Here is a 20,661-nt window from a genome sequence, read left to right on the forward strand (position 1 = left end):
ACATCCGTCTGCATAGCTAATCATCACGCACATGATATGTAGAACACGTAGCCGCTCCGTGTGGCCGTGCGGTTCTAGGCGCTTCAGTCTGGAACCGCGTGACCGCTACGGTCGCAGGTTCGAATCCTGCCTCGGGCATGGATGTGTGTGATGTCCTTAGGTTAGTTAGGTTTAAGTAGTTCTAAGTTCTAGGGGACTGATGACCACAGATGTTAAGTCCCATAGTGCTCAGAGCCATTAGAACACATAAAAAACAACTGTTTCACCTGAAATATCTTGACCTCACTAAACACACACACACACACACACACACACACACACACACACACACACACACACACACCAATTTTAGGCCTCTTACGTGACGTGTCTCAAAATTTCATCCACTCTTTCCTTCTTGAGGTTTGTACCTACGACAATTCATTTTTCTTAGCTCAAGAGTTCGGTTTCGACTGGCAGGCGACACCTCATTTATGTCCATCTGTAACTATTCATCAAGGATCTATGTGAGAGTGAATAGACGAGATCTTTTAGAGAGTGAGCTTTGAAGCATCTCAGCACTTGGGAATGCTGCATTCAAGTTTACTCTCTTTTCCTCTAAACTTGCGTGACAAAACAAAGACAGATATGGTTATCATGTACTACGAGAATCCTCGTGATGATGCAGCACGTGATGTGATGTATGGAAATTTAAATAAAAAGGTACGTGTCAAAACCTCCCTCTTGAAGGAAGCAAATAAATAGTTATTCACCTATACTCCAGGAGGAACGTTAACTGCTTTGATAATATCCTGTCAATTTTTTTATGTTCTCGAATCTCCAACATACCTATGCTGTTGTCCACAATTTCATACACAATACTATGGAGAGGTTGGATACAGAATGGTGCAGCAACTGTCGTTGTAGGAAAGCTGGACAGGAGCAGAAATGATTAGCGAACAAGTTAACAAAAAATACGAAATTTACTTAAGTTTTATTTCTCCAAACATATGAAGACTCACTAAAAATTATGCAGCAAGAAGTAGAGTCCAGCTATCAATGCCAACTAGGTTGAGGGGGTCTGTACTAAGCACAAACAATGGAGTCAGAACCGCGACTATATGGCGTCTGCATCTCGCAGTGGAAAGACTATGTGCGACTGGGGCGAGTGCCCATGCTATATGAGAGCAGAAGGGGGCGTTCTTGGTAAAGAGCTGTAGAAGGCGTGGTTCAGCGGGCGTGCTCCATTGGGTCCGTCGGATCCAGCCTCACCACTATCGGTGTCTGACGGAAACTAGTTGCCAACCTAAAGACGCCAGTAGGGTAGTATCGATAAGTGATACCACATCTGCAACTTATGTTCTTCCACTGATATCAAAAACTTGATCCATTAAATTTCAGGAGTACGGTACTGTAAACTTTATTTCTTATAATATTTCGGCTCTATAACTTTCGGTCATTTTTAGAGTGAGTCCACAGATTGAACTTACATCACTCGCCATGTCCTTTTAAAAAAGTGCATCGCGCTGCTGCATATGCACCCACAGGTACACAAGCGCCAAAGACATTGATTGGCAGCAAAGGACGTGCAGGTATAATAAGAGAAGATGACGCTACAGACTTACCCTACAGACGTCGCTGTGTATGATGCCCCCAAAATTTTAGCAGACTACTGTTTACGATTGCTTCGTGTTTTTAATTTCTGTCGTTTGGACGCACCAGTTGTTATAAATAGCCGGCCGCTGTGACCGAGCGGTTCCAAGCGCTTCATCCCGGAACCGCGCTGCTGCTACGGTCGCAGGTTCGGATCCTGCCTCGGGCATGGATGTGTGTGATGTCCTTAGGTTAGTTAGGTTTAAGTAGTTCTAAGTCTAGGCGACTGATGACCTCAGATGTTAAGTCCCATAGTGCTCAGAGCCATTTGAACCATTTGTTAATAATAGTGTTTCAGTGATTTCGTGGGGTGTAAGCAAGACATTTTCAGGTGTTTTTTGGTCTTAGATGCATACAGTAATACGACGCAATGGCCTCATTAATATAATTTTCTTTTTTTTAAAATGGTTCACATGGCTCTGAGCACTATGGGACTTAACATCTATGGTCATCAGTCCCCTAGAACTTAGAACTACTTAAACCTAACTAACCTAAGGACAGCACACAACACCCAGCCATCACGAGGCAGAGAAAATCCCTGACCCCGCCGGGAATCGAACCCGGGAACCCGGGCGTGGGAAGCGAGAACGCTACCGCACGACCACGAGATGCGGGCTCTCTTTTTTTTTTTTTTTTTTTTTTAATACAATTCGAACAATCAAGAAGAGAAATTTTTGATGTTAAAAGGCTGTCTTCGCAATCCAGTATATTCCTTAATACGAGTGACGAAATTGATGTTTGGTCTTTTGGTCTATGTCATCTTCCCGAAAATTCTAACAACATATTTTGCTGTTGGTCGGAATCTCACGTCTCAAAGCGTTCACCGAGGAAGCTTTGATAGGAAGTCTAAGCAGCGCAACTAAAGTTCATACCTTAAAAGAAAATATTACTTGGCGAACATCACTCACGAACGAACTTTACAGTTTATTACATTTATAATTAGAACGATTAGCACACTCGTAAATGTCGCAAAGTAGCATTTTTTATCAAAAGACCTCAACCAGAAGCTAATGTTTTGGGCAGTCGACATGGTGGACGTCTGCTTCTGGTTTGTGATGTCATGACATCTCCCTTTACTGTATCTCAACGGCAAAGGCTATGCATAAACTTGAACTGTGGCTATGTAGACGATCCATGCTGGGGTACTGTTTGTTTCTTTATGAGCTGTACTGTAGCGACATGTACGCGAGTTTAGTAAAGAAAACGCCGGATTCAATTATGTGGCCAGCCACAATCACTATCCTTGTTAGTTAAATTCTTCACCGAACGAACTCCAAGTGCTCCTCTCACAATCAAGTCCCAAAAAGATTAATTCCACACTACAATTTAGACATTTAATAGCGCATAGCAGTTCACGAAAGGGACAAGAAACGTGGACTCGAGAACAGCTGAACGTGAAATCCGATGCTCTGCTGCCATACACACCGTGACAAGCATCGAAGCGGAGGACGCTCTGAATGAACTTGCTTTGGTGATTAGGTGGAAGATCGACAACCCGGTGAACAAGAGCGAGCTCTATTAACACAAATCGAACAGGGCCACGGGCAGTTCATCCGCGCCTGTACACCGTTTACGGCCTGACAGAAAGCTATGTACGCTGTCGTGTGTTCGCTCCTCTGGGAGCCAGGCACCAAACACCCTGTCTAGTATACTCCATAACTCTTTGTAAGGCTACTCCTACGAGACCTAATTCAACAAGTGAATAAGATAGAGTTTTAAGATAGCTTGAAGGGTTTTCTGTTCAGATGAATACTCTTATTAACTTCATCCCTATTACAGTTTTTCAGACTTACCTGGTATTTCTCCCCCTGAGTCACACTTCGAAACTCTTGCACTATGGAGTCCTCGATATCATTAAAATATCTACAGTGTGTTTCCCTTAAAGTGATTTAGGGATGATGTGGACGAGATCTGAGATGAGGAACCCTGCTCTTGAAATGACTAGATAGAAAATTACGGAGCCATGTATTGTAAGGGCTAACTCTAGCAGCAGAATACGTGATGTTACGAATCGCTGTTTGTGCGATAAAATGAACTGATTAACTGTGTAAGCAGTTGCTTGCTTTGTGCGTCAGACGAAACTAAACGTAGCCTTACTTCATTTGCGGTAGACACAGGTAACTCCATCGATATGTACCGGGTAGGCAAAATGAAACTCTGTCAACTGAATGTTCCATCGGTTCTTGGTAGAATTTATTATAATAGAACTAGCCCGGAAAATATTTCATGAACCTTAAGATAAGCAACACTACTTACGCCATCTGCAGCTGGGACAGACGATGTAAGTTCCGTTACCTATTTTAGGGTTTGTAAAATATTTTCTGTGCCTGATTTTTAACCCATCCTATTGTAAGTCTGAGTACCGACATAGGAAAGTTCTAACGCACGCAAGACTACTTAAATGGCTAGTCGAAACGAAGCATGTGGTGCTACTCTACAACGGCTCATGAGTCCAACTCACTACCTGGAAAGTGTATTGCTCACTCCTACGTATGTTTAGTCATCAATCAGCATTCGATCAGTTTGACGTGGACTGATATTGCGCTCGATGTTGCGAGCAGTATCATACAGGAACACCTGTTACATCCCTACAATTCACAAAATTGCAAGCCGTACGTCCTGTTGACTTTGTGCCTGGCGGTCTGTTTAGCCAATGGTCAAGGCAGCGCAGCATTGCATACCAGTAAAGTTCCCCTTCAAAATCACCACCGAGAGTGCACGCACACGCCATCTATAAAGGGTATTTCAAGAAAGTGTCACTTATATCTACAGATTTTTTTACAAGGAGGTAGTATTGTTCAAGCCAACGGCCTTGCCGCAGTGGTAACACCGGTTCCCGTCAAATCACCGAAGTCAAGCGCTGCAGGGCTGGGCTAGCACTTGGATGAGTGATCATCCAGTATGCCGAGCGCTGTTGGCAAGCGGGGTGCACTCAGCCCTAGTGGGTCAAACTGAGGAGCTACTTGACTGAGAAGTTGCGGCTCCGGTCTCGTAAACTGACATACAGTCGGGAGACCGGTGTGCTGACCACATGCCCCTCCATATCCGCAACCAGTGACGCCTGTTGTTGAGGGTGACACGGCGGCCGGTCAGTACCGTTGGACCTTCATGCCCCGCTCGGACGGAGAGAGAGTATTGTTCAAACTAGAAGAAAATTTCCTGTAATGATGTGTCCAGTAACCAATGAGTGTTGAGATATGGGTCAGTCTGTCCTGTTATTCCCATTTGTCAGTTCTGTAGAAACAGACATTGCAGGCACTGCCGTACGCGGTTAACACGCATGCTGACATACCTTCCAGCCCTTCTTCGCGGTGAATCACTTTCACACACACCTGGCCCCATTCGGGGTCATGATATACGTTGGTTACCTGCTCCTGTACTGTCTGCACATTGTCAATGGGCTGGGCATACACGAAAACCTTTAAATTTCTCCGACAGAATCAGGTTCGGTGAACGGGGAGACCACGCTATGGGACCTTCTCGACCAATCCAGCGCCTATGAAACGTTGCGGTCCGCAGAAAACTGGGCAGTGCCACGTCGTTTAGAAACTACTCGTATAGTCGTTATGCATTTGCGAGGGTAACATTCTGTAATAACGTCGGTAATTCATCAGGCGTAAATCGGTGACACAAAGCGCTTTCCCGTCTCTTCGGTAAACTACATGGCCCTATCAGCCTCTCACAGATAATTACTGCCGATAGGTTGACACTGATACGAACCTGATGCCTCACCGCATGATTACTGGAGGATTGGCATTGTAGTAATTTTCACTCATGTTCAACAAAAACAGTACACCTTGAACGACTAGAGATAGGACGTTCATATTCACAGGGCATGTACATTACTATGTTCCGCAGGAATGGTTAACATTTGAACCACGTTATCCCACAGGTTGAAGGTCAACACCGATAGCGCGGCGCCACGCCCCCTATAGGTAAAATGTAACTGAGGCACTTCTTACCACTGTAGACTAAAACCAGTGTGATTTGAGCAGACCTTCAGAATGCCTCGCAGACGTATGCACGAACCGTACTGTAGAACCAGTGAGTCTGAAAGAGGGCACGTTATTGGTGCGGGAGAATGTAATGCATCCTTCTGGGAAATTGCTGCTCATGTGGGCAAAGTGTCTCAGCAGTGCAACGAGTGTGTGCAAAATGGTTCACGGAAGACCGTAGAACACGACGAGATGGGTCAGGTCGCACCACTCAAACCAACCGCCGAGAAGATCGACTCCTCATCCAAATGGCACTGCAAGACAGATCTGCGTCCTCCTCGGCTCTGGCGTAATAGTAGAACAGTGTAACACATCGTACTCAACAGGGGTGACAGTCCGTGGTTACGTGCGCGTCGTCCACTTCTCCGCCTACCTTTGACGAATGTACAGAAACATGCTAGACGGCAGTGGTGTATGGAACGACGCCAGTGGGGACTGCAATGGCATCAGATAGTGTTTTCGGACGAATCCATTTTCTGTTCGTTTGAAAATCATGGCACCATTTTGGTTCACTGCAGAGAGGGGGAGTGGCGTCACAGTGACTGCATTCGCACAAGACATACAGCGCCAAATCAAGGTCTTACGGTGTGGGGTGCAACCACAAATCACAGTTGGTGCGTGTCCAGGGCACTGTGACCAGTGTGACCTACGTGAATGACATCCTGCAACCCATATCCATACACTTTCTGCACAACACCCCAGACGCCATTTTCCAGCAAGACAATGCACCACTACGTACGTAATTTCTTCGTGTCACAGGAGTCAGCCCCGCGCTGGCCCGCCGGATAACCAGACCTGTCACCAGCAGAAAATGTGTGGGATATGGTGGTGAAACAACAGCTGCAGCGCTGTGACCCAGTGCCGACCGCCACAGGTGAACTTTGGCTGGCTACACCACAGGACGCCATTCGCGCCTTATACGCCTCACTGCCATCACGCATGGAGCAAGTTCTCACTGCCCACGGCGGACCTGCGCCTACTAGACAACAGGACACTTGCTGCGCCAAGGTGACTGAAATGCTAATCATTTCTGCAGAACATACATGTCCTCTGAATATGAACATCTTATGTCTAGTCGTGCAAAGTGATCTGTTCTTTCCTGAACAAGAGTGTACTTTGCCATCTCTCGTGAAGCTTGTCACACCTTTAAACAAAATGCACGCTGTGAAATGCGGATCTTCAACGCCAGTATATCAACACGTACTGGTTTCCAGACATACCACTACAGGAACTTCTCTTCTAGTACTGACAAGTACTACTTCCTTTAGGGAATACGTGAGACCCTTTTGTTGAACTAACTGTGCCGTTTAACACAGGTAGTCAAGTATAAAAGCTGAAATGCTCGATACAAAAGCGAATAAGGGCATCACCGGCCAATGAAATATATATGAAAGTGAACAATGCTAGTAAACGTAACATCGGAGTCACGTTCAAATACATAACACAAAGAAAGAAAATTAAGGCTAACCCACTTTTACTCGCCAATAGGCAAAAACTAAAATAGCTTTTTAGTAAGGTGTTATAGAAAGACTTTGCCGCTGAAGTGGCAAGAAAACCATTGTAAAAACAAGAGACACTATGAAGAGTAGATGAAGGAAGCTGCGTATCGGAAATCATTGTAGAAAGAAAAGTTACTCTGTCATGTGAGGAGGCACTGAGGTAAAGCTGCCCCAGCACTGAAAGTAGCAACGTAGCAAAATTCAGAAATCGCATACTAAGTTTACAATAAACAGTATGCTCTAAACCTGCGTTGCCACGAAGAATCCCTTGACAATAACATCGAAACAGCAAAAAATGAGGGGAAAAAACACTATCTAGACGAATATGTTCAGTATTCAGCTTTCATTTCCATGGTCATAATTTTTCCCAACGTTTACGACGCTGTTCGTCGTTACCAGTCCACCGAAAGTGCAGTCTACCCGAAAAAAATCGCATTCCCTGTCTCCGAAAGATGTTCCTTGGTAAAATCCTTTACAATACTGATTACTGAGAATCTTGGTTTAACGAACGCAAAATGAGAAAGGAAGACTCAATGATTAAAAAATGGACAAAAAAATAATATTATAAGCTGCGATGAGGTGATGTGGTCACACTTCTGAGCTTCCCAGGCACAACAGTACCCGTGTAGTGGACAAGTTGACGGGAAGGACAGGATGGACCCACAAGGTTCAGATGCGGTCGTACTTACTGGCAACCGGCCTCCCGAACACTTACAAACACTCGCACGACACACACACACACATCCCACGCTTCCAGCTGCTATGCGTCACAGAACAACTGAAGTGGCCAAGCCAGATAAGCGGCACGTCAGGATAAAACGTAATCCGCTGTTATAGCCGACAGAGCTATGACTATCAACTTTTCGCCTCAGCGCGCATCATCACATGTCCCAGTCCATCATACGTGTGTGCAGAGAGACAGTACTCTATACGCTGGTGAAACATCCATTAGCTGACTATTATTACTACACATTCATCACTCCGTACGCTTAATTGCAGATGTGTTGTTAGCTTTTGCCGTGTGTAACATTGTAGCTAAATTCAGATTTATGAGCCGCCATCGAACGCTGAAGCACACTTGTAACAGAGCTTACCAAAGCACATTGTGCGATGGCACTCAACCTACTGGTAATGGTTTCGAATCCGGGTGCTGGGAGAATTTCTCAGTCCCCATTTCCGGCCTCCTTGAATGGGGAAGGTGGTAGCGGAGAGTGCTACTTGACACTTCGAAGAAAGCCTCTCCCTCCTTATAATTAATGTTTTCCATGTATTCCTTCGATCAAAAAACGTCGCTATCTCGAAAGGCCTCACTGACGGATGCACCATCTTCAAGAGTGTCACCGAGTGAGATGGCGTAGTGCTTCATCTGCATCGACACTCTGCAAATCACACTTAAGTGCCTGACAGAGGGTTCAGCGAACCACCTTCACTATAATTCTCCATTATTTCAATCTGTAATAGCGCGCGGAAAAAACGAACACATGTATATTTCCGTGTGAGCTCTGATTTCCCTTATTTTGTTATGATGATCGTTTTTCCATATGTAGGTCGGTGTCAACAAAATATTTTCGCTTTCATGAGAAGATTCCGCCGCAACGAAAAACGCCATTTTTTTAATGGTGTCCATCCCAAATCCTGTATCATGTCAGTGACACTTTCTCCCCTATTTCCCATGTTTTGAAACGTGCTGTTCTTCTTTGAACTTTCTCGATGTACTCCGTTAATCCTATATGGTAAGGATCCCACACCGCGCAGCAATACACCAAAAGAGGACGGACAAGCGTAGTGTAGGCAGTCTCCATAGTAGATCTGTTACATTTTCTAAGCGTTCTGCTAGTAAAACGCAGTCTTCGGTTTGCCTCGCCCACAACATTTTCTGTGTTCCTTCCAATTTATTTGTTCGTAACTGTAATTCGTAAGTGTTTAGTTGAATTTACGGCATTTAAGGTTTGACTGATTTATCGTATAATCGAAGTTTAACAGGTTCCTTTTAGCACTCGTGTGAATGGCCTCATACTTGTCGTTATTTAAGGTCAATTGCCAACTTTCTCATCATACAGATATCTTTTCTAAACAGTTCTGCAATTTGTTTTGATCTTCTGATGACCTATCTAGGCGATAAACGACAGCATGGTCTACAAACAATCTAAGACTGCCGCTCAGATTGTCTCCTAAATTGATTATACAGATATGGAACAGCAGATCGCCTATAACACTACCTTGGGGAACGCCATAAATCAGTTCTGTTTTACTCCATGACTTTGTGTCAGTTACTACTGACTGCGACCTCTCTGACCGGAAATCACGAATCCAGTCACCTAACTGAGACGATATTCCTTAGCACGCAGTTTCACCACAAGCCGCTTGTGTACTACAGTGTCAAAAACCTTCTGGAAATCTAGAAATACAGAATCAATTTGGACTCGCATTTGGGAGAACAGCTTTTGAAATTCCCGCATGACACTCCAGATTTAGGTTTCCCATGGCGGCTTCCTCAAATTGCTAAAGACAAATGCCAGGACAGTTTCCTTGACAATGAAATTCCTTCCCCATTCTTCACTCAATACGACCTTAATCTCAATATGTACTGGCCTCACCATGAACGGGACCCACCGATTTAAAACGTTCTTTTTCTTCTACTGACCCCAAAGTTTTGTACCGAAATCATTTTAGTGTATTAAGGAATATTAAATAGACCAGCAGTTACTATATTTAATAGACTAGCTGTTTCGGTACAAAATGAGCTCATTTCCGATTACCACTCGTTAATTGTAAATCAGTATTGTTTAATAATGGAAGAGGCACTGTTTTGTTTGAGATAAAGGGGTGACAAAAGTAGTGAAACGCCGCGAACATTGCGCGCTTGAAAATGAAAGCAGATACCCGTATGCAGAATGTACTGTTGTATCTGACCACGAATGTTGCATCTGTCAGTAGTGGTCAGGACATTTTCTGCACAGCTGCGAATGCATTATGTCGGAAGTCATGCCGTTCTAACATGGGCAAATTGTTCCTGGCCGTATGGTGGAGACTTCCGTAAACAAGATAGCCAAAGTGATTGGTGCTCCAAGAGGCACCTTATTGAAATTACACTACTGACCATTGAAATTGCTACACCAAGAAGAAATTCAGATGATAAACGGGTATTCATTGGACAAATATATTATACTAGAACTGCATTTGATTACATTTTCACGCAGCTTGGCTGCATAGATCCTGAGAAATCAGTACCCACAACAACCACCTCTGGCCGTAATAACGGCCTTCATACGCCTCGGCATTGAGTCAAACAGAGCTTGGATGGCGTGTACAGGTACAGCTGCCCATGCAACTTCAACACGATACCACAGTTCATCAAGAGTAGTGACTGGCGTATTGTGACGAGCCAATTGCTCGGCCACCATTGACCAGACGTTTTCAGTTGGTGAGAGATCTGGAGAATGTCCAACATTTTCTGTATCCAGAAAGGACCGTACAGGACCTGCAACATGCGGTCGTGCATTATCCTGCTGAAATGTAGGGTTTCGCAGGGATCGAATGAAGAGTAGAGCCACGGGTCCTAACACATCTGAAATGTAACGTCCACTGTTCAGAGTGCCGTTAATGCGAACAAAACGTGACCGAGACGTGTAACCAATGGCACCCCATACCATCACGCCGGCTGATACGCCAGTATGGCGATGACGAATATATGCTTCCAATGAGCGCTCACCACGATGTCGCCAAACGCGGATGCCACCATCATGATGCTGTAAACAGAGCCTGGCTTCATCCGAAAATATGACGTTTTGCTATTCGTGCACCCAGGTTCGTCGTTCAGTACACCATCGCAGTCACTCCTGTCTGTAATGCAGCGTCAAGGGTAACCGCAGACATGGTCTCCGAGCTGATAATCATGCTGCTGCAAACGTCGTCGTACTGTTCGTGCAGATGGTTGTTGTCTTGCAAACGTCCCCTTCTGTTGACTCAGGGATCGAGACGTGGCTGCACGATCCGTTACAGCCATGCAGATAAGATGCCTGTCATCGCGACTGCTAGTGATACGAGGCTGTTGGGATCCAGCACGGCGTTCCGGATTACCCTCCTGAACCTACCGATTCCATATTTTGCTTACAGTCATTGGATCTCGACCAACGCGAGCAGCAATGTCGCGATACGATAAACCGCAATAGCGATGGGCTACAATCCGACCTTTATCAAAGTCGAAAACGTGATGGTACGCAATTGTCCTCCTTATACGAGGCATCACAACAACGCTTCACCAGGCAACGCCTGTCAACTGTTGTTTGTGTGTGAGAAAGCGGTTGGAAACTTTCCTCATGTCAGCGCGTTGTAGGTGTCGCCACCGGCGCCAACCTTGTGTGAATGCTCTGGAAAGGTAATCATTTGCATATCACAGCGTCTTCTTACTGACGGTTAAATTTCGCGTCTGTAGCACGTCATCTTCGTGGTGTAACAATTTTAATGGCCAGTAGTGTATATACCACATATGGGGAAATCGGGAAAAACTTAATCAGCTAAGTTACAAACAGATGAAAGCTGTGTTGCGTGATCGTGATGCACGGTCATTGAAAAGGACTGTCACGAAAAATAGGAGGACGACACCTGCATAAGCCTCTGCAGAACTGAATGTCGCACTCGCGAACCCTGCCAGCACCGAAACAAGACGAAGGGAGCTGCACAAGCAGAGAACTGCATGGCGAAATGGAATTCCAAAGCCACTCATCAGTAATGCAGAAGTCCGTAGCAGGGAAACGTGGTGCCGAAGCCACCAAACTTGGGCCATGGAACAATGGAAGAATGCCATTTGGACCGATGAGCCTTGTTTCACTCTGTTTCCAACTTCCAGTCGAGTCTGCGTCTCAGAAGTGGGGTGGGTTCGGTAATTATTTGGGCAGCCATATCGTGACATTCCATGAACCCCATTGTAACTCATCAAGGTCGCATTACTGCCGAGAATTATGTAACCATTTCGACTGATCAGGTGCATCCCATGGTACAAGGTTTGTTCTCCAGTGCTGATGTTCTGTTGCGAGACGACAAGGTCCCTGTTCACATAGCTCACATTGCACAGGACTGGTTTCGTGAGCACGAGGGTGCATTAACTCATCTTCTCTGGCCATCACTGTCGCCAGATATCAATGTTATTGAGCCCTTATGGTCTACTGGGGAGAGAAAGGGATATGATTGCTGTCCTCCCCCATCATCGTTAGATGAACGTGCCACTATTTCGCAGGAGGAATGGTGTAAGTATTCCTTTGAAAACTGTACATGATTTGTATTTATCCATTATCACACGACTGGAAGATGCCAACGGTTTCCTTACAGCATATTAGGCATGATAATGGTGTCGTGTTTTTTTCTGTTTACGTATTTTTATCCACCGCCTGTACATGGCTAGGAAAATTATAACAAATGTATACTCAAAGTGAGCTAAATTCCGTGCAGAAATGAGGTCTTCTCTTGAATCTTTATGGTTTGTCAGTTCCTGATACATAACGCGTGAATGACCCTGACCAGTGCCTAGGGTTTGTACTATTGTGATATGTTTTTGATGAATGTGAAGTGAAAGGCAAGTAGAAGGCGAAATGCGTTGCTGGCGGAAGACCTCAATCGTATTCCTCTCTTCGGTAGTTATGCGGAGAATACCACATCTTTTGTTATCAGTTCACTTAATTTTTAACATCCTCGTGTTGCATCTCATCCCTAATATTTCGACTCTCTTCTTTTCTGTTCGGAATTTAATGATTCAATCCACGTATTTCCATATGCCACAACTACACTCTAAAGAAGTTTCTTTCTGAGCTGACAGCTGACTTCTTTTGGTTGAGCAATGCTCTTTTCGTCTATTCTAGTGTGCTCTTCATTTCCTCCTTATCTCGTCCGTCATGTGTTACTGTCTTCTCTTCGTCTACCACGCGGTTCCCAGCACTGGTGTAAAGTTTATTGCTTGTCTCATTGCTTCCTTTTTTTTTTTCTCAGTAGACTGTCGATGTCCCTCAACAAGCCTTGTCTTTTCTCCGTCACTTTCACAGAAGACTGCAGTGCCCTCAGTGAATTTCGTTATTGATTTTTATCACACATAGTTAATAACCACATTAAGGGGCGCAACTGTCTTACATTAAATGTCTAGCCCGGCGCTGGTTTCCTTGTTTTGCAATGTGTAGGTGTCCACTGGGGACGAATACGGAGAACTTCCATTATTAGGTGACTGAGCGTCTTCGAGAACACACAGCCAGGGACATTTAATTTTCTAGACAATATTCCAGATTTCTATGGACTTGCCTTACTCATTCCGATGTCTTGTCCTCACCACTTGTCTGGTCGTCCAAATGATGTATGAGGGACATAAACTCTTATTTTTCAGAAGTGTAGTACTTGCAGATACAAATGGCGTACATTCCCAACAGCAACAACCTATATGAAGCTCATGCTCGAGTATCTGTCTCCCTGCAGTGTGGCCAGAATTAATCAAACCAGTCACCCGCACAAAGTCCCACTATTAACTTACAAATTTTCAAATTAAGCGTTTATCTTTCAACTCTTGTTCTAAAGGGGATAGGCAGCGTGCTAGCTTGTTGACGTACAGAATATCTAATAATAAATCAATATGCAAGTATAGAACTCTAAAACCACCACTGTATTTACAGGGTGTTTCAAAAATGACCGGTATATTTGAAACGGCAATAAAAACTAAACGAGCAGCGATAGAAATACACCGTTTATTGCAATATGCTTGGGACAACAGTACATTTTCAGGCAGACAAACTTTCGAAATTACAGTAGTTGCAATTTTCAACAACAGATGGCGCTGCGGTCTGGGAAACTCTATAGTACGATATTTTCCACATATCCACCATGCGTAGCAATAATATGGCGTAGTCTCTGAATGAAATTACCCAAAACCTTTGACAACGTGTCTGGCGGAATGGCTTCACATGCAGATGAGATGTACTGCTTCAGCTGTTCAATTGTTTCTGGATTCTGGCGGTACACCTGGTCTTTCAAGTGTCCCCACAGAAAGAAGTCACAGGGGTTCATGTCTGGCGAATAGGGAGGCCAATCCACGCCGCCTCCTGTGTTTCGGATAGCCCAAAGCAATCACACGATCATCGAAATATTCATTCAGGAAATTAAAGACGTCGGCCGTGCGATGTGGCCGGGCACCATCTTGCATAAACCACGAGGTGTTCGCAGTGTCGTCTAAGGCAGTTTGTACCGCCACAAATTCACGAAGAATGTCCAGATAGCGTGATGCAGTAATCGTTTCGGATCTGAAAAATGGGCCAATGATTCCTTTGGAAGAAATGGCGGCCCAGACCAGTACTTTTTGAGGATGCAGGGACGATGGGACTGCAACATGGGGCTTTTCGGTTCCCCCATATGCGCCAGTTCTGTTTATTGACGAAGCCGTCCAGGTAAAAATAAGCTTCGTCAGTAAACCAAATGCTGCCCACATGCATATCGCCGTCATCAATCCTGTGCACTATATCGTTAGCGAATGTCTCTCATGCAGCAATGGTAGCGGCGCTGAGGGGTTGCCGCGTTTGAATTTTGTATGGATAGAGGTGTAAACTCTGGAGCATGAGACGATACGTGGACGTTGGCGTCATTTGGACCGCAGCTGCAACACGGCGAACGGAAACCCGCGGCCGCTGTTGGATCACCTGCTGCACTAGCTGCGCGTTGCCCTCTGTGGTTGCCATACGCGGTCGCCCTACCTTTCCAGCACGTTCATCCGTCACGTTCCCAGTCCGTTGAAATTTTTCACACAGATCCTTTATTGTATCGCTTTTCGGTCCTTTGGTTACATTAAACCTCCGTTGAAAACTTCGTCTTGTTGGAACAACACTGTGTTCTAGGCGGTGGAATTCCAACACCAGAAAAATCCTTTGTTCTAAGGAATAAACCATGTTGTCTACAGCACACTTGGACGTTGTGAACAGCACACGCTTACAGCAGAAAGACGATGTACAGAATGGCGCACCCACAGACTGCGTTGTCTTCTATATCTTTCACATCACTTGCAGCGCCATCTGTTGTTGAAAATTGTAACTACTGTAATTTCGAAAGTTTGTCTGCCTGAAAATGTACTGTTGTCCCAAGCATATTGCAACAAACGGTGTATTTTTATCGCTGCTCGTTTAGTTTTTATTGCCGTTTCAAATATACCGGTCATTTTTGAAACACCCTGTACAATGTGCAGGCGATATTTTTATAGGCCGACATGTCCTTATATAGTTCGATAAATCGATACTTCTTAATGACATATCAAGTGCCAATAATGAACTTCTCTTATATATCGATATATGGCAAAGCCAGTATTTTTAAAAATATCAGTGGTCCAAATACTGACACAGATAAGTAACAGAAGATTCGATACGTAGCTCACAGGATCGATTTGGAATTTTTACACCACTCACACTGAGATTTGCAATTGCGTGCGTAAATCGCTTAAGGTGAATGCCAGGATGAGTCCCTTGAAAACTATATGTCCGATTACTTACCCCACCGTCCCAAAATTCGACCTTGTGTTCTGTCCCTAATTATCTTGTCGGCGATGGGACATTAAACCCAAATTTTCCTGCATTTGTCAGATGGGGGATGTTCAGCTCATCTGCCTAATTAGCACTATCGATCACTGCTACACTGAGGCGATATGAAATGCACACGTTGTAATAAAGGTCGCGCGATGTGACGGCTGTAAGTGCTACCCTCGTGTTTCCGTAGGAGCGATATGACAAGCAAGACAGCAAACGACAATAGCCGCAAGTGTGGTGAACCGCTGCCAGCTTCGTTGTGGACAACTTGTAAATATACCACACATTTATGAGGCTCCTAGTTTATTTTAGGTTATTCGAGGATAGTGATGTGACCTTTATATTTTCATTGGATTTCACATTTTAACGTAAACATTCGTCAAACACTAATTTTCGATAGTCGATATGTTACACCACAGAGGTTCTGAATACAAGCAGTTATATCTTCGGTTGCCGGTAGCGTTGTCGTTGCAGTAGGCATTCTAAGTGAAGCTGGTGAGACTTCCGATAGAGTCGGATGTTGGCTAGGCTGCTGAGCGGATGAAAATAGCTTTCAGAGCACAGAGTTAAAGATATAAAGAAGGATGAATTTTGAACTGTAACTGGTAAAGAGTAATTTCCGAAGTGAAGCTGTACAGATGTGTCACCACCTTGCACAGAGCAGAATACTGTTTCTTAAAAGGTGAAGCATGATCCGTATACAATAGTTGCCCATCTTTCCATTGCATTGCGTAAGATATCTTCTTCCTTATTTAGCCCTGTGTTTTATTTAATTTCGAAATATCACAACTACTAAGGGCAATGGTGAAAAGAATGCCCGTTCATTAGCAGTCTGTGATATCAGACTGTCAGATGCAGAAAGATCAGTTTTCTTACCTAATAGTTTCCTCAAAATCGAATAATTAAGACTGCCTAGCAGAGGACACACGCGAATCTCATAACAGTGGTTTTTAATTTTTTTGCGCGAAACATAAATGTTTTACTGACAGACTAACTGCAAAGACAGATATTTGATTTTTGAGACACACTGATGACTTGAAATTTCGTTGCCCATTTATATCGTACGATGCTGTTTCGTGGGGGAAACCAGCACTGTGTTGCACCGGGCGATATGTCAGACCCGTACCGGTGATGGGTCGCTGTCGTTCCAGAGTGAACCAGTTAAATCGCCTTAACTTCATTTCTACGCGCTCCACCGGTTTCAGTCTCTTCAGTGTCATATCACGACCGGCGTCGCATATTGTACTTCATATCGAATCCCTAAGCTACAGCCTCGCTTTACACAAGGTCCAGGATGCTACTCCAGGCGGGTGTAAAAAGAATGTGCGCAACGGAGAATAATAAACGCTAAAATGAAGATTTGGCCCTGTCTGACTACCCCCTGAAGCAGATCTTAGGATCTCTTAAATCTATAAATTACAATCTAAACATAAGCGAATGATGAAGGCAACTAATTCTACTAAATGATAAACGTTGTTCCTGCTTATATATTTATTGCAGATTAAAAAAATACTTATATGAGAAAGTTTACGTTCCTTAAGTAAAATTACTAATCAATTCCCCAACTCTGCCCCTTATTATGACTGCGCGATCTAATATCAATAAAGCGAAATGACACATCATCTACGTACCAAACACTAGAAGGCACCACTTTCAAAGATGATCTACGGTGGTGTGGAACCTCAGTGGAAATAAACTAACGTGATCACAGCTGTTTAGCTTTATAGTCCTAATAAGCCGAATCACTTTGCGATATCACCGTATGTACTGCGTCTGGTGCGTTGAAGTGATGGTTCTCATACTCGTCTGCGACGATGGAAGAACTCTAGCCACAAATAAACTCTTTCAAACACTAGGGCAGCAGAAGGTGGTGGTCCTCTGACTAATATACTCTAATACTGTCTTCTCCTCTCTGTGTTCTACAGACGGGACCGCGAACTCCCAGCCACAAGGACGGCATGCAGGTAACGTCTCAACGTAAGTATAGGCAGAGGAAGTGCTCTCAATTACTGAACGCTACGCACTCAACGACGACTTCCAACTCTGAGGTGAAGTTCAGAACGTATAGGTTCGCAACAGTAAAGTGCCTAACTGTTCTAACTATAAACTCTCCTGAGAGCAGAGACAGCAAGTCCGTCTGTACCAACCGAAGTTGATATCGAGCGACCGTCACACACGGGCACTCACAACGGAAGACCACGTCTCTCCAGCGTTGGCTTCCCAGCAACGCTTGGATCCCCACCATCGTAATTCCGAAAAAGAATCATATTCCCGAAACCACGGAATATTCTCTCTCTCTAAAGATTCTTCCGAACGCAGACCAACCATATTTCAATCTTTAGTCGTCCAGTGCGGAAAGTTTGCGAGGAAAAAACTAAACTCGTACAGTGGTAAGCTCCTGAGTAAAACTCCTTAGAAATAACCGAGCCTGCGTGGTTTCCGAGGTGCCGCTTCTTCGTTCCTCTCATCTACGTCCAATATTTTCAGCGTTCGGAAGTATTATCCGGTTATCCTCCCGGTTCGGCTACAACACTAGCCGGTCGCGACTCTATTATGCTCCAACGCTAAGGTGCTATGACGTCCGTCTTGCTATTACCTGTGTTTAAGCAGTACCAACACACCTGTGTTGGCCTTCCACCCAGGGCTTGAGTTCCGTCTGCCGTTTCATTTTCACTGTCGTTCGAACCTCTACTAGTATGGTAATAAAGAGACTCAGTCACCTTCATGCAACAAGCGTTAACGATTACACAACCAGCCATTAATACTGCTGCACCACGAAGATGACTTGCTACAGATGCTAAATTTAACCGACAGGAAGAAGATGCTGTGACATGCAAATGATTATCTGTTCAGAGCATTCACACAAATTGGCATCGGTGGCGACACCTACAATGTGCTGACATGAGAAAAGTTTCCAACCGATTTCTCATACACAAACAGCAGTTGACCGGCGTTGCCTGGTGAAACGTTGTTGTGCTGCCTCGTGTAAAGAGGAGAAATGCGTACCATCACGTTTCCGACTTTGATAAAGGTCGGATTGTAGCGTATCGCGATTGCGGTTTATCGTATCGCGACATTGCTGCTCGCGTTGGTAGAGATCCAATGACTGTTAGCAAAATATGGAATCGGTGGGTTCAGGAGGGTAATACGGAACGCCTTGCTGGATCCCAACGGCCTCGTGTCACTAGCAGTCGAGATGAAAGGCATCTTTTCCGTATGGCTGCAACGGATCATGCAACCACGTCTCGATCCCTGAGTCAACAGATGGGGACGTTTGCAAGACAACAACCATCTGCACGAACAGTTCGACGACGTTTGCAGCAGCATGGACTATCAGCTCGGAGACCATGGCTGCGGTTACCCTTGACGCTGCATCACAGACAGGAGCGACTGCGATGGTGTACTCAACGACGAACTTGGTCGCACGAATGGCAAAACGTAATTTTTTCGGATGAATCCAGGTTCTGTTTAAGCATCATGATGGTTGCATCCGTGTTTGGCGACATCGCGGTGAACGCACATTGGAAGCGTGTATTCGTCATCGCCATACTGGCGTATCACCCGTCGTGATGGTATGGGGTGGCATTGGTTAGACGTATCGGTCACCTCTTGTTCGCATTGACGGCACTTTGAACAATGGACGTTACATTTCAGATGTGTTAGGACCAGTGGCTCTACCCTTCATTCGATCCCTGCGAAACCCTACATTTCAGCAGGATAATGCACGACCGCATGTTGCAGATCCTGTACGGGCGTTTCTGGATACAGAAAATGTTCGACTACTGCCCTGGCTAGCACATTCTCCAGATCTCTCACCAATTGAAAACGTCTGGGTAATGGTGGCCGAGCAACTGGCTCGTCACAATACACCAGTCACTTGTCTTGATGAACTGTGGTATCTGGTTGAAGCTGCATGGGCAGCTGTACCTGTACACGCCATCCAAGCTCTGTTTGACTCAATGCCCAAGCGTATCAAGGGCGTTATTACGGCCAGAGGTGGTTGTTGCGGGTACTGATTTCTCAGGATCTATGCACTCAAATTGCGTGAAAATGTAATCACATGTCAGTTCTACTATATTATATTTGACCAATGAATACCCGTTTATCATTTGCATTTCTGCTTGGTGTAGCAATTTTAATGGCCAGTAGTGCATTTACAAGGTGTACGTGACACTGTCAGTCTCCTTTTATATACTCATATATACGATGTAAAACCTGTCACATGATACCAAATTGTGTTTTGAGATCGGATCACGGCAAACTATGTGGATGAGTCCATGAAAGGTGCGAAATTATAGCCACCTTACAAAGGGAATAGCGCAGGAACACACTGGGCTTCCACTCCCTCCATTCCACCTGCAACAATAAAATCTTTAATACTGCAAGCCGTCATAATACATCATCACGGTAATGAGGACAAGTACTTTTTTTTTTTTTTTTTTTTTTTTTTTTTTTTTTTTTTTTTTTTACGGAAGTGAAAAACTCCATTTTCTCCTGAGGGCAGACACACGTAAATGACGATCTACATCTACATCTACATTTATACTCCGCGAGCCACCTTACGGTGTGTGGCGGAGGGTACTTATTGTACCACTATCTGATCCCCCCTTCCCTGTTCCATTCACGAATTGTGCGTGGGAAGAACGACTGCTTGTAAGTCTCCGTATTTGCTCTAATTTCTCGGATCTTTTCGTTGTGATCATTACGCGAGATATATGTGGGCGGTAGTAATATGTTGCCCATCTCTTCCCGGAATGTGCTCTCTCGTAATTTCGATAAGAAACCTCTCCGTATTGCGTAACGCCTTTCTTGAAGTGTCTGCCACTGGAGCTTGTTCAGCATCTCCGTAACGCTCTCGCGCTGACTAAATGTCCCCATGACGAATCGCGCTGCTTTTCGCTGGATCATGTCTATCTCTTCTATTAATCCAACCTGGTAAGGGTCCCATACTGATGAGCAATACTCAAGAATCGGACGAACAAGCGTTTTGTAAGC

At 44.7% G+C, this 20,661-nt stretch overlaps 1 protein-coding gene and 1 pseudogene across 1 annotated transcript in view; one reads left to right on the forward strand and one right to left on the reverse strand.

Annotated features, from left to right (window-relative positions):
* Positions 1-20,661, reverse strand: part of LOC126473757 (serine/threonine-protein phosphatase rdgC) — a 1,849,640-nt gene that overhangs the window by 1,587,019 nt on the left and 241,960 nt on the right. The gene's annotated exons all lie outside the window — the stretch shown is intronic.
* On the forward strand, positions 4,435-4,552 carry LOC126476056 (5S ribosomal RNA; annotated as a pseudogene).

This window comes from Schistocerca serialis, chromosome 4 (assembly GCF_023864345.2).
Source record: "Schistocerca serialis cubense isolate TAMUIC-IGC-003099 chromosome 4, iqSchSeri2.2, whole genome shotgun sequence".
Taxonomy (NCBI): Eukaryota; Metazoa; Arthropoda; class Insecta; order Orthoptera; family Acrididae; genus Schistocerca; species Schistocerca serialis.